Consider the following 15,701-nt stretch of genomic DNA (forward strand, 5'->3'; position numbering starts at 1 on the left):
TTTCACGCTAATATCACGTCAAGGTACTGCAAAAGAAAAAACAAGTCAAGATGATACGATACGAATCACCCCTTCTTGCGCCAACATTATTTGATTCCAAATTTAGAGTAATGCCTACTGTACCGTCTTCAAATTCTACTAATTCGCCTGCCATCATGAATAATAGATCCGGATCCCAAAAACAATAAAGCTTTAGAATAGGCATGAGTGATCAAATAAAATAAAGCAACTCGATAAATACTATAATTGGGAGAAAGTGAAATCCTCGACCTCCTGTATGAATATCAAATGCTTTTGCACTGTATATATATACAACTTCAATTTTATCTTTAATGATGATAATTACAAACAACAACATAAGATTTACCCTTTCATCCAAAGAAAAAAAAATTGAATAAATGAAAGAAACTTATGTTTAAAGAGCATTTAGCCACCAACACAATGGCCGAGTAGATAAAACATTTAACTCCCATAGGAGGACTCCTGCTCGTGCATAATTGAGATCTTAGAAAGTGTGTGTGATGACACATTATTAAAAACATTTTGAAAAAAAAACAAAACAAAAACGCTAACAAATACCAAAGTTTTTAAAGAACTATATATATATGATTAGATAATATAAACAATTTCTTTTAACTTTCAAGCAAAGCTTCAATTGAAGGGCAAGTGCAGGAACCAATGTAACAGAGGTTGTGCATCACACTGCCATAGGTTTATTTGACATCATCATTCATAAATCTGGGAACAACAAATGAGACATCTGAAAAAGAAAAAGTTATCAGTGTACAAACTATCTGTGGAGAAGAAAGTGAGAGTTGAGGTGAGAAAACACATCTCCCCCATCTAATTGGCTAAACACATCAAAAGTGGCCTAAAAATGAACTTCCTTTACTTGTGTTTGGATCTTGTTTCAAAAACAAGCTGATAATAATATTGTAGCCAAAAATACCAATAAGAACTATTTCTGAAACATTTTGGGTCTTCACTCAGAAATGAATGAACTAATTCCCTAACAAATCAGTTTAAAGCACATGCTTGACATAGTTTGGGAAAAATCTGAGGTCTGAGATGAGCAATGAATTAAAAAAACAAGTTTTAAAAAGCATCAGAGTTTTACCTGATAGGATGTGTGCAGTTGTCACCTTTGGTTAACCTGAAATCTCAAAAGCTGAGAAACCACTTAACTTTTTTCTCTCCTATTCTTTCCTTGGTGTCTCCACCCTTGCTTTTGGCCATTGCCATTAAACCAGTGCACCTAGAAAGAGAAGTGGTGCCTATGTTCATAAGCATCATAGAAACCAGAGAAAAGTGTCACCTCAAACATCTCCAAACCTTGGTTTGCTCCCATTTTACAATGTGTGATAACAAGGAAGGGGAAGCAGCTTTAGTCAGAAATTGGCTGGATTCTGCAATGATTACATTATCTCATGATAGGACAGATTCATCTCCACTCTTCCCTGCAAGTAATGTACTCATATTCATTGCGTAACTTTGTAATATTTATGTGAATAAGATTAGTACCTGGTTGTGATATGATTGATACTTCTAGTGCTTCTGATGTCAACAGTACTAACAAAAACAAGATCAAACTTTGTGTTATATATCATGATTTGATAGATGCATATGTTCCTTGTTACAAACGCAGTAATCCACTCATGCTGTGATTTGTATGAAATGAGATTGTGACTAGTGCATGCTTTAAACCTTAAACTACTAATTTTTATGTATATGTTCCAACTTCCAAGTACCATGTTTGTCCAAATTTTGTTTACATGAAGAAGAATGAAATAACATAAATAAATAAATAAATACTAGTATAAATAGTATTAACTTTTTGGAAATAATCTTTTCTAAGTCCATGTTAAAAAATTTTTGTTAGAACTAAAGGACTGACTCTTAATCTGAAATTAAAAAGGTTTTAATTAATTCTTATTTCTTATCAAAATATATGCTAATTTGTTCAATGAGATGTTAATAGCTAAATATAAACCTAAATAAGTCTCTAAGACATGCAACGCTATTTCAAATATTATATTTAATTTTTTCAAAGATCATAAAAAATAGTTGAACAGAAAATCTAAATAATCATCACAGCCTTGGTTTAGAACTAAATCGAGTAAACCACAAAAACTTCAACTCTAAATACTGATCATAAGAGTTCACACAATTTTTCCATGCTAAATCAAAGGTTTAATTTTTAAATCAGTTCTAAAGCCACAACTGAAACTTAAACCAGTCACTTTGCTTTTAACTTTCTGATCTACTTTAAGAACTGAAATCACATCAACCAATAAGATATTTATTCATGCCAATATGTCATATGAGATGAATGCACACATATGCAATTTATCCCCTTTGTCCAAAAATAAATAAATAAATTATTTTGTATAAGAGATCAAAACAAATAACTTTCTCATAACTTTTAAAAATAGAAAGTCATGATAACAAAAGAAAAAAGCAATGCCATTACTTTAGAGAACCTAAATTATGGGCTGTAATCAATCAGTTACTGATAATAAAATTCCAAAATTTTCCTGAATCAAAGTTTTAAAGACTAAAAAAATGTCTATAAATGAAGAGGAAAGAACCATCTAGGGTACCAAGTCTTTTCCAAGTAGAGATAGATCCCCAAGGAACCTATCTTTCTCCCCACTAACTCTCCACCCATCGCCTCTGCCATCCAACTCAGAAACCATACAGACCTTCACTACAATTCCCTTCACATACTCTCCACTTCTTTTTCCCTAATCTTTTCACAATACTCTTCAACCAATCTTCTCTACTATTCTCTCCCAACAATCTTCTCATCCTCTCATGGCTTTGGTTGAGAGAAGTCATAGAACCACTGAAATACCAGGTATCTATTCTCCACTTAAGACCAGACTCTCTATATCTCATACCTCAATCTCAATCAGTGAATTTGGTTCTTATTAACTAAAATCTCACCAAAAAGGGATGTAAGACATTGGCTCTAAAAGTCTCCATCCACTGTGAAGGTTGCAAGAGAAAAGTTAAGCGAGTTCTACAATCAATTGATAGTGAACTGCAAACCCTAACTAAATCTTGTTCCTTTTCTAATTTCCTCTCCTCATTGCCTTAGATTCCTCTCATTTTTCCTCCAATTTGGGCATTTGCGAGGGAGGTTTATAAGATAGCCTGATGCGCAACAGCACAAGGTCACTGATCACCGGCAGCGTCGACGCTGGAGAACCTCAATAAAGAAGCTACTCAGAGAACAGGAAGAACGCTGGGCTCTGGCCGGAAATAAAACCCGCAAAACCCCTAACCCTAATCCCAAATCGAAAAAGAGAGAAGAAATCCAAATCCTCCCAGAGCCCCCGGAATCGGCCGAGAATCCCAGATCAAAACCCTCCGCCGCCACCGACGATGATGAGACCCCCGGAGAAAAACACCGAGAGTAGATTCATCCAAATCCGATGATTCCGATGAAGAACCCAATAACCCATCCCCACCCGCCGATAATCCCCACACTCCACCCCAACTAATGGCGGTGCCCCGCATCCGGCGGCGGCAAGAAAGAAGAAAGAAAGAGAAGAAGCCACGCACCAGCACCCTCCGCCGGTGGCAGCGGCGGCGGCGAGCGATTCAAAAGGACCAGAGATCATCGTCGTTTCATCACCACATCCGCCGCCTCTCAGCCCACCCCATCCTCGCACATACCATGTTCCATCGCCGCAGCCGGTGGTGAGCTACAGCACGGCGAGCTACTTCCCGGCGACGCACCATCCCCTCGTCGGCGACGGCAGGACGGCGACGGCGACGAGCTATCACGCGATGATGGAGCCGGCGTTGGAGCCAGCGCCGCGCGAGGACTCGTATAGTTTGTTTAGCGAAGAGAATGCCAACGCTTGCCGCGTTCTGCAACCGCCTGTACTTCGTATCTTTTGTAGCCCGTGATCGTATGTGACACGTGTCCGTATATTCGTACCACCATCTATGTATATGTACTTATCACCATGCCATGGTTTTTAAATCATGTTCCTATGATGCATGCAAAATGTATGTATGTATGTATGCATGTATGTGAGAGGTCTGACTTGGCAGCAAGAAAGGAGGAACAAGAGGGAGTTTTGGTCAGAGATGTTATTTTGTTTTATTTATTTTATAGTAAATATATTATAATAATAATTTATGTAGTGTATGCATACAAAATGCATATATGTATGTATGCATTTGGTTAGAGATGTTTTTATTTATTTTATATTAAATATATTATAATAAAATAAATTATTACAATGATAAAATCTATTTATGTGTGCATGTAAAATGTATGTATGTATGTATGTATGTGTGGGCCTTGACTTGTAATCGAGAAAAGGACTAGAGAGGATAAGATGGAGTTTTGCTTAGAGATGTTTGTTTTATTTATTTAATTTAAATATATTATAATAAAAGAAATTATTATAATTATACATTTTTATTATTAACAAGAATAATATTATTGTTTTTTTTTTCTATTACTGCATGGTTGAGTGAATATCTTTTACATATATTTTTATTTTTATTTTTATATTTTATCTCATTTTGAGAAAAACTTGATACGTCCCAGGATGGGCGTAGGGTACCAGCATCGACCTTAGTTTAAAGCTTCTACGAGATGAGGGATCGAGCTTTTCGGTGCCTGCTCATGTGCTATCTACTGACGTCAAAGGGGCCAATGTGATATATCAAATTTTGTTATTTATCTTTCACACTGATAATTCAAATTAAATTCATTTTTAATATTTAAAAATAAAGAAAAGAGAAAGAAAATAATTTCATATATAACAAAACTAAAGTTTCTGTGTGATAAAAAGTGGAGTGCTCTATATCTTTGTATCACATGAAGCATCACTTTCACTCAGAAACCTTTTTTATCTTAACTTTTTTTTTTCAAATATCTTTTCCCTTTGCTTTTCATAAGTTTAATGAGAAGTAACCTTTAAATATTTGTGAAATAAAGTTGTAGTGGTTTATATTAAGCTAATAATATATAATTTAAACATTTAGTCAATTGTTGATTATCTTTATAAGTTAGTTATTGATTTTTATTAACTAAATTTATTAGAGCATATTAATATTTAACAAATTAATCTCCATGTATCAATCAGTTAATGAGTAGAATGTACATTCTATTTACCTTCTTCAATATATATTAATGTCTTTTATCTTACTAATACCCAATTTGTACTCACGATGTCCCTCCCATCTTTTAATATTTGGAAAAATATAGAGACTTTTACAGGGACCTTCAGTGACAAAATTACGCCAGTAGAGATGACTAGATTTTTCAAATATTAAAATGTAGGAGATCAGATTTGACATGAATTATATTAGAGGACTAAAAATATATCACTATATTGAAGATAAATAAGATGATTCAACTCAAGCTAATCGAGAAGATACAATTATTCCCATACTAAATGTATGAGCAAAACTTAAGTACTTAACAAAGGGGTGGAGAATAATGTTAAAGTTAAGAAGTTTGGAATATAATTTGTACCTATTATTCTTTTTGTTGTGAGATTTTATAAAGTTAATCGAGAAAATAGTTGAAGTTATTTTTCATAAAAGAGAATGTCAAAATTAATAGGAAATTCATGAGTTATTTTAGAATCATGGAAAAGTAAATATGCGTAACAAGCTTGATAATAATAAATAAATAAACTTTGTAATTAATATTCATCCAATTTTTGTGCATATATATGAGACTAAACACTACAAAGCAGTATAGATCAATGATGTACACACGAATAGAGAATTAATTGTTCAATCGATGCATTCTCACCTAGTGATATGAGGCTTTGCTACAAACTCTACACTCATAACTAAAGATATATATACCATCAGTTATGTCCAAAGAAACTTAAATTCGGGACTATTAAATTTTCATACACGTAACTGTTTTTATAATGGAGCTATACTACATTGGGTTATGAACCCTTTTACTTTATTGCGCATATAAGTTGATAAAATCTTTGTTATTCTATTCATATTAGTTTTCAAAAATAAAATATCAGATTAGTCACATGCTAATGTTATGAACTACATATCATTATTTAGTCACATTCATGGTCAAGTAATGAACTTTATATTTTTCATAGCATTTGAAAATTTACTTGAAGTTTACTAACAGTATTCATACATAATGATAATATAGAAGCCCATTCAACATGATGGTATGTTGGTAATGCTTATACAAATAATAAAATAGAAATTTTATATATATTGATAAATGTGACAAACACATATAGATTCAGGGATGTATACATAAGAGTAATAATAGTCCATCCACATACCCTCATTTGACCGATATAGGAAATGATATATATATATATATATATATATATATATATATGATATTATCTTATATTTCAAAATCAAATTATTGGAGAATATATCCAGCATACAAAGATATGCCAAAAGGGTTTGACTAGGAAATTGGACCATTGGACACCAACTATTAAGGTCATGCGGGGACCTCCTTTCATTCTCTATGGCCATTATGCTAGTGCATTTTCAAAGTGTTTTCCCTTTTCTATAATATATATATATATATATATATTAATTATTATATATAGTTATATTTACTTATATATCCTTACAAATGGTTCTTTATAATTAACATAATTTTTTTAACTAAAATCAACTTAAATTTTATTTAAAAAAATTAAATTTTCACATTGTTAGAGTACTAGTATATACATATACATATATTTTGTATATGCTAGTGTTCATACATGCTACATATCCTTTTTGCTTTTTCAGGGCTAGATGAGTAAAAAATGGTGTTTATGAGGGGTATATGAGTAATTATGTACTTTTAAAAGGATATGCAAACATGGATGTGCATTTTTATATAGCATGGGCATAAAGATGAGGCAATAACAAGTGTCACATTCTCTTGCAACTCAAACCAAATAAGTCCAATTGCAAACTCTCTCAGACTTTTTTGTCAACAAGTTGTTATCCATTGAGATTCCCAATTCCTAATTCCCAATTGGACATCATGGTATCCCTTTTGTGATCTTCATGCCATAGACTCATCCATTCAATTCCTTTTAAAAATAAAAATAAAATAATTTATGTTTAAAAAAAAAGAAAAGAAAAGAGTTTTATAACTTTTATGCAATGAGTGCGCATGAGGGCGAGATTCAAAATCTTACTCACCTAATACTATTTATGTACCCTATATTAGCACATAATACTATTTATTAATACTATTTGCATATTTTTGTGTGTTTTATTCCCAAAAAAATTGTATTTTTTGCACCTCCGAATTATATAACAAGGTCTTTATTCTTAGATAAGTTAATCATAACTAGGACATTTACGTAATTATCTATTTTTTTTAATATATCTTATCATTTTTTTCAAAAATATATATATATACAATAATATATATAATAATAATAATGTTAGTGTAATAATATGCAATAAAGTCGATAAATCATGTCATCATATTTTGCGGATCAAAATAAAATAAAATATAGCAAGATTGAGTACATCATTTTTTTTAAATATAAATAAATAAAATAAATGTTTCTAGCAATATATTTCTTTATTGCAGACTCTAAATTTATAATTAAGTGTTATTTAATATAATATATTAAACTGATTATTTTAATTAGTTATTGATGAAAGAGTAGAGTATAAATATGATTATATTCTCTGCCTTCTGTTTTTTAGTTATTCTTTTCACACACTATTATATTCACCGTGATATCGCTAGCATTCCTAATGATGAATTAATGTTCGATACTAACTCCTTGACTAAATAAAACATTGTCAATCTCATAGAAGCGTAGTTTGTCGGCCATTAGTTGACCTCTTTTGTGTGTGGGTGATAGGTATGAATGTACATATATATGCAATATTATATGTCTAAAGGTATATATGAGTGGTATGTATGAGAGGTATGTATGAATGGTATATGTACATATGTATGTAAGATTATATGTCTAAAGGTATGTATGAGTGGTTTGTATGAGAGGTATGTATGAATGGGTATCTTACCTTCTTTGGAGGTTATTTATTAACTTACTCTGGAGATTACTTATTATAGTTAAAATAGTGTCAAACCCTATACATTAGGTTAGGGTTATTAGGTTTTGATTAATAAATCCATGTAATATAAAATAATATATAAGTCAAAACTTACTCCTACGTAGGATGACTTAGTGGTATAGTTTGTCATAGTATTCTATTCTTCTATATAAGTAGACACCTTGTAACCATTTTGAAGTACGAATGAAAGAGATAAGTTTTTGGTAAATAGATTTTGTACTCTAGCTCTTGTTCTATCATCCTCTCCATAAACCCGTAATCTTCTTTTCCTTGCCTTTCCCTACTCCAATCACTAACCCTCCACAACCCTATAGTTGTAAAAGAGTCAAAACCCCATCTACAGTGGTACCAGAGCCAGTAAGGTAAAGATATGGAGGGGTAAAAACCCTTTATTAGGGCTTCTTTTCTCTGAAACCATGCAATTTTAAATATGAAGTTTATATTTTTCTTTACATACCTTAAGAATATATGCTTTTATGTTCACTTAGCAAGAGTTTCATAAATCTTGTGCTTTATCGAGTAACATGACTCTTTTTAAGACAAGATGAGGTGTTGATTATTTCTCTCAAGTAGTGAGTGGCCGCTTGATGGGCAGGGACCCGTGTTAACCTTGTTTTTTGTTTGGCCATTAACTTTCAATATGATTTTTAAAAATATATATATATATATATATATATATATATATATATATATATATATATATATATATATATATTTATCCAAAACACAATAAAAATATGGGAATTAAAAGTTTTTTAATTTAAAAAATATTTTTTATTAAGATTATTCCATTTATTAAAGTGAATAAAAGATGCATTGAATCTAGACTAATGCCTTTCAAATCACTTCTTCAACCCTTTAAAGTGAAATACAAACATTTGTATAAAGATTCAATGAAGCAAAATGCAAGTGATATGTTCTACACACACACACACACATGAAAAAAAAAAGGAATTAAAATATACTAAAAAAAAGTGACAATTAACCTATTATAATATGGGCAAAATATTTTTAGGTTTTATATTAAGTTATATTTTAATATTGTAAGTTATAATAATTATTTGTAAACTACGTGGTTATTTTCGAAATGCAGTTATCTATATAAATATTATGATTATACCCTCAAGAAAGTTATATGAGAGAATAGAAATTTCAAGATATATAAATTAGGGGTTTAAAGAGAGGCCATTTTTTAAAAAAAATTAGTAAAATAATTAAATGTAATAACTTGTGATTAATTACAAGATTGAGGTGCATGAATAAATAAAAATCTTGAAATTTTCATTAATACATATGAAACTAGAAATTTATAGATATGTTAACACCTTTTAACTGATTGGTATTGGGTTCCGAGCAGAGCATAGACCATTTATTTTTTTGGAAAAAAAATTATTTCAAATTTTAGCTCACATAAAATGAGGGCACAAGTGGGTACGATATTAAAACTTCACATGTGCATGCTTGTCAAATATATATATATATATACTTCAAATTTGGACTCAATCTTTCATAAGAGAAATTTTATCATTTTCAAGAATATTTTAAACAAATGAATAAAAATTAAAGACAAATTAAGTTAAGAAAAAGAAGGAAATGGTATCAAATATATGCAAAAAGCCAAGCTATGATGTTTGTTAATGATTTAATGAACAAAAGAAGATATAATGAACAAAAGAAAGCGCAGGTAGGAAACTAAACAAGATTTGCAAAGTTTGTTTTGGTCCTACAATATTGCAAACAGTGATTTATTTATTTATCAAAGGAATATAATTTTCTTATAATAACATCTAATTGATCAAATCAAAATAGTGAAAATATAACTAAGAATGTCCAAACTTGGGATTGGGTGTGGTAAACACTGTTTTAAAACCGATCTAAGCCAAAAGGGGAAGATGAGAGTAATGGAGGTGCTCGTCAGGACTAGGGTTTTTTATAATGAGAAGAAAAAGTTAATAACTTAATAATTTTTATTTAGTGTTTTTTTTTTACAAAATTGTCAAGTAAAATCAGTGACATGGGAATGTGTAAAGTTAGTATTCAAACCTATCTTTTCAGCAAAAATATAAACACCATACACAGAGGAGCCACATACCAATAGACCAACATGTCATTAGTTTATTTAGTGAACATATATATAGAGAGAGGACCGGTAATCTAGGGACGTCTCTAGATCTCAAATCTAGGGAAATCTAAGGACGTCCACAATAGGTGTCGGATGATAATCCGACAGCTATGATCTTCATAAACAGTGCAAAACGCGTTCTATAGTTTCGAAAAATAGTCGTGAATAATAAAAAGGTGTGTAGTACTTATATAAACAAACAACCATTGAATAGTGATCCAACGGCTGTAAAAGAAACACCACTGTAGAATAGTAATCTAGGAACATCCCTAGATTACCATTTCCTATATATATATATAGAGAACCCATCATTTAGGGACATCCCTAGATTTGAAATTTATGGATGTCACAAGAAATTACCTGATAAGAATCCAGACTGGCTATTATCATTTTAAACAAAGAGAAAACTACGCTCTACAAATGTCAGTCAAAGAATCATAAAACGAAAAAAGTCATGCAGAGGTTTATATAATAAATAACCGCTGGATGATGATCCAACGGTCAGATTTAAAAACATCCCTTTATTTTTACCTAGATAATCTTTTTCCTATATATATATATATATATATATATATATATATATATATATATGATATAAAAAATACAAAGCAGGGTAGGCCAAGAGAGTCATTCAAAACTGCGAGGCAAAAATCATATAAAAGGAAATCTAGGTTCTGTACAGAAATAACAATGGTTCTGGACTAGCCCAATTCCAATATTTATTAACTTTAAAATTGGTTTTCTAATCAACAAAAATACTAGCTTTAATTTTGACATAAAGACTAATAAATTTTTATGGTAAAATAAATGCAAGTTTAGTCGCACACATTACTATCAACCATTAATAATTGATTAATTCTTCTATCAGAAAAATGCACATAAGTTGAAGAGTTTCATTTTTCATAGTATTCCCAAAAATTTAAGGCGTTATATATCTATAGAAATGTCAATGTATTTGATAGCAAGTTAATTAAATTCACAAACTTTAATCAAATATTTTGATTTGAAGGTTGAACTTCCGTGTTATATAGAGCAATTGTTTTATCAAGTCTGTCTCACAAGTCACAAGTCTATCTAATAAAACAATACTAAAGATAAACTATGATATTTTTTTTTTTATCATTTTCACTTGTATCACTATCAAACCCTTAAAGTGTCCATGATAATAACAAATAGAATTTGTCATTCAAAAGATAGGACTAAACTTGTCTGATTGGATGTATTACTTGTTTTTAATGCAAACTTTTATTAAGAAACAGCAACATTTTCCTACTCAAGTTAATTATAAATTGTGCAAGAAAGATATTTCAAGTCATATTTTTATCATTTTCATATAATTGGTAATGAAGTGACAAATGATATATAAATATATTCTGCCTTTAACTTACAAATAAAAACATTTCATTCATTTTTATAAGGTAAATTATCTTGAGTAGATAGATCATTTTCATTACTCAACTTTAATTTATCTTTAATTTGTGTTCGCTGAGATGGTATCAAAAAGATTACGGAGTGAATTTGATGATATATACGCCGGATTTGTCACATTAACACCCATTTAGTGTGTTATCTACATACGTAAATATAACAAATCATCAAAAGAGGTCACGTGGCCACTCTTACTCGAACATCAATAAAAATAGCTCAGCGACTCTATATAATAACACAATATATCCACATATCGCAGATGACGTGAGAAATCCAGGGTGTCGTATCATAATAAATCCGTATATACGTCATCAAATTCTCCTCAACTCGATACCCTTTAGCAAAAATAATACAAAATTGAATCACGATCACTCAAAAAATAAAAATGACCATAATACAATACTCACCCAAACAATTTACTCTGCTTTTTATCAATAACTATTATTTATATTATAAATTATTATTATTATAAATAATAACTACTATCAACCGATTTGGGTCTAGCATCAAGTGAATGTTCAAGTGAATGTTCAGTCAAAACAAACACTCTAAAAATATATTTTCTTATAAAAATTTACAAACATTCTAGAATGTATATTTTTATAAGAATTTTCACGGTTTCATCCTATACTAGTTTAGAATTCATAACTCTTAACAAACTAGTGAGTCAAAGACCTACTATATACTACTACTACATAATAATAATAATAATAATAATAATAATAATATATTTATTTATTTATTTTGACAATATAGACAAGATATCCTATACTCCCTCCCACAGAAGTAAAATATCTCGCCATACACTAAATTAAAATAACATGCATAACCCTAAATTTATAAATTTAACCTCGACCCGACCCTGAACCCAAACCCAAACCATAGACCGCCCTAAGCCCAATAAAAAGCCCGTTTTCACTTAGACCGCCAACGCCCAATTCCCTAACACACAAACTACCCGAACTAAACTAAACCCAAACGGGCCAAGCCCAAACCAATAGAAAAAGCCCACCTTTCTCCTACTTCCCAACTCCCCAAACCTCAAACTCCAAGCATCACCACTGGCTATAAATAACCCTAGTTTTTCTCAGAAGCATTTCAACAAACAACCTCACAGGTCATGGCCTTGTATAAAAACTCACCTTTTTCTTTCTAGCTTTCTTCTTCATCTCTCCCTGCTTGCCTTTCAGCCTTTCAAGCTCAATCCCAAGTGCGAGCCTGCGCCGCCGATCATCCCTCGTCGCGGTGTACCCCACCGACGTGGATCTTATCCAGTTTGCGTTGAATTTGGAGTATATGGAGACGGATTGGTTCCTTTTTGGAGCTAATGGCCGGGGACTTGATTCTGTAGCGCCGGAGCTGGTATGGGTGGTCCGCCGCCGATTGGCGCGCGCAAGGCCAAGCTGGATCCGGTGACGCAGAGGATCATCGCTGAGTTTGGGTACCAAGAAGTCGGCCATTTGAGGTTGGTCACTGGCTTTTATATATATATATATATAGTTTTCGTTGATTTTTGGTAATTTAGTCCCTGAGATTTTTGCGAAATCTTTTTGTTTTTTGTCCATATCTACCTCAGAAAAACTTCATATTTGCGTGAAGTGCATCTGAGAGGAGAAGTTGTTTGCATAACAGTCCCTGAGATTTAGTGAAATCTTGTGGGGTTTTATTTTTAAAGTATTTTAGCATCTTATTTATTTTTATTTTTTAATGAGCCCTACGAAAAGTGAGGTTTTTTTTTGCATGTTAATTCTTAAATTTTTAGTGAAATTTACATAATCTTATTATTGCAGACAACTTTAACGGCGGGTCATTCCACGCGACTTCATCAATCGCTTCAATTCGAAATGTCGCCCATTATAATCACTCAACGGCGATATAACAATCTATCGAGGTATGAATATTTCTGATTTTTACCTTAAATTTATTATTATTGTATTAATAAGAAAAATAAATGTTATTTAGTTTCTATTAGTTTGTGTTTAATATCTATATATATATATGCACCCATAAACTAAAAACTATGAATGAATAATAAAATGAAAAATAAATATTACTTTATGGTTTTCCATTTTTTCTCAACTTTTCAAATATATATAAAAACATGGTGCTTAAATATTTCAATTTATTGTTGATTGATATGTTTAATTGTGAAAAATTTAGTGGATAATAAATATTCCCACCAATTTTACAGGGCTATAAAAATCAACGGTTGGAGGGTTCCTCAAGGCCACTGATTGATCTGGAGCAGTCACAATTTTGTAAAAGATATTTGATGATGCTGTTGGATTTCATCTGAACCCTCCATTTGATCCATATCTAAACAGCATCACCATTGCATTTGTTAGCCTCCTACGTCATACCATACGTAGGTCTGGTGGGGATACATGGGTACCAACCCCAACATTAATGATTCCTCTCTAAACGAGTAAGAATATTATACTATATATATATATATATATATTAAAAGATCATTTAGGTAAGTCGTTTGCGATTTTAAATCTAATGACGTTTTAAATTTAAACGTCGATGCATCATCCGATAGACTGATTGCTTTATATAAACACGCATATACCGCTCATAATCACCGTAGAACACCGCAGTAACGCGGCTTACTATTTATGACTAGAGGATAAGTTAGTTGCCGATGTGTATTCGACTCATAATAATCCCTACGATCTGAAAATCTAAGACGCCCTTATATATATATATATATATATATATATATTATATAATCAGTGTCGTCTACAAGCATTATTTATAAACACAATTATACAGTTTATCATATAGTATACAATCGTTAAATTAAAATTTAACAATTAATATGAGCATCCATAAATTTTCAATTTATCAATGTTCGTAAATGATACATATTTATATATATTATATTTATTATATTTATATATATATATATATATATATATATATATATTTATTAAATTTTGTAATTATATATACATATAACTTTATCCCAGTTTCTGTTCTTATAATGTATCTCCCAACTGTTAATAAATATACTGGTACCATGGGCATATACAACTCAATATATTATTCAATAATTAAATTAAATATAGGAATAACTTTTTCATCAAAACAGATAAATAGAGAGTATTTTCAGTGGTTTACAGAGATACGATTATATTATATTTTACATGATAATTACTATACACTAGAGTTAACTCGCTTTTTCTATACTATATTGAGAAAAATTGAGAATAAAATGTTTTATTAAAAATATTATTATATATATAATTTTTACTATAAAGAGATTCCACATGTATATAGAGTATATCTAAACTTAAAGTGAAAATTAAATACTAAATAATTATAAGAAAATAAACAAAATTTAAATTTTCGAAATCAGAAAAATAGCTGATTTTTAAAATTTTATTTATAAATCCAAATTAAATTTAAAAATTACATCTTTACTACATGCTAGAAATCATGTCAGGGTTGTTTCACCATTCTATTAAAAATAATGAGACTATACGGATTCAAGAAACAAGGACTAAAATGTACAAGTTACAAAACTACATCACTCAGAATTAAAATATACAAGGACCTTTTGAGATAGTATATATACATGCTAATCCATAATATGTATGCAGTTGCTAGCAGGATTACTAGGAGTGGAAGCAGGGCAAGGATGCAGTGATAAGGAGCATGTTATATGAGAAGGCATTTGAGAAGGTGAAACCATACAACTACACGTGGCTGAATTACGGTGAAAATCTCCGAGCTAAGGGAACAAGCTCGCAATGTGGGATGGAAGATGAAGGTGTATTGTGCTACCTGAGCTCGGAGCAGAGCGCCGGACGACGAGCAATGTTTTATCGGCCGATGCCGATTCATTGTCGTGTAGTCGGACACAGGCCGAGATACTGTGGTGATGGTACCGGAGATGAGCACAAGCCTGGTGGGTTCTTGCCCAAGGGTGGAATGGTACCATTGCAAGAGCTTCCTCAAATTCTCATCACCATGTGATCTGAGTCATCTTTCTATTATTATTATATTATTATCATTCAAAACTTTTCTTCTTCTCATAAGAATAGTGACTTGATTGAATAAAGAGTGTGATCTGTGAGGT

The 15,701-nt window shown here is 31.1% G+C and overlaps 1 long non-coding RNA gene and 1 pseudogene across 2 annotated transcripts; one reads left to right on the plus strand and one right to left on the minus strand.

Moving 5' to 3' along the window:
• Positions 1–545: 545 nt before the first annotated feature.
• On the minus strand, positions 546–1,862 carry LOC120264543. 2 transcript variants are annotated; one of them, XR_005537462.1, is made up of 4 exons: positions 1,522–1,862; positions 1,333–1,457; positions 1,118–1,255; positions 547–760 (listed from the first exon to the last, which is right to left on the minus strand). It is a non-coding gene; the product is annotated as an uncharacterized LOC120264543 (long non-coding RNA). The 2 variants fall into 2 exon arrangements; XR_005537461.1 differs by having other exon boundaries at positions 546–760; positions 1,333–1,860.
• Positions 1,863–3,798: 1,936 nt separating this feature from the next.
• LOC120264994 lies at positions 3,799–15,598 on the plus strand (annotated as a pseudogene).
• The last annotated feature ends 103 nt before the right edge of the window (positions 15,599–15,701 follow it).

The sequence above is a fragment of the Dioscorea cayenensis genome, chromosome 7 (assembly GCF_009730915.1).
Source record: "Dioscorea cayenensis subsp. rotundata cultivar TDr96_F1 chromosome 7, TDr96_F1_v2_PseudoChromosome.rev07_lg8_w22 25.fasta, whole genome shotgun sequence".
NCBI classification, from domain to species: Eukaryota; Viridiplantae; Streptophyta; class Magnoliopsida; order Dioscoreales; family Dioscoreaceae; genus Dioscorea; species Dioscorea cayenensis.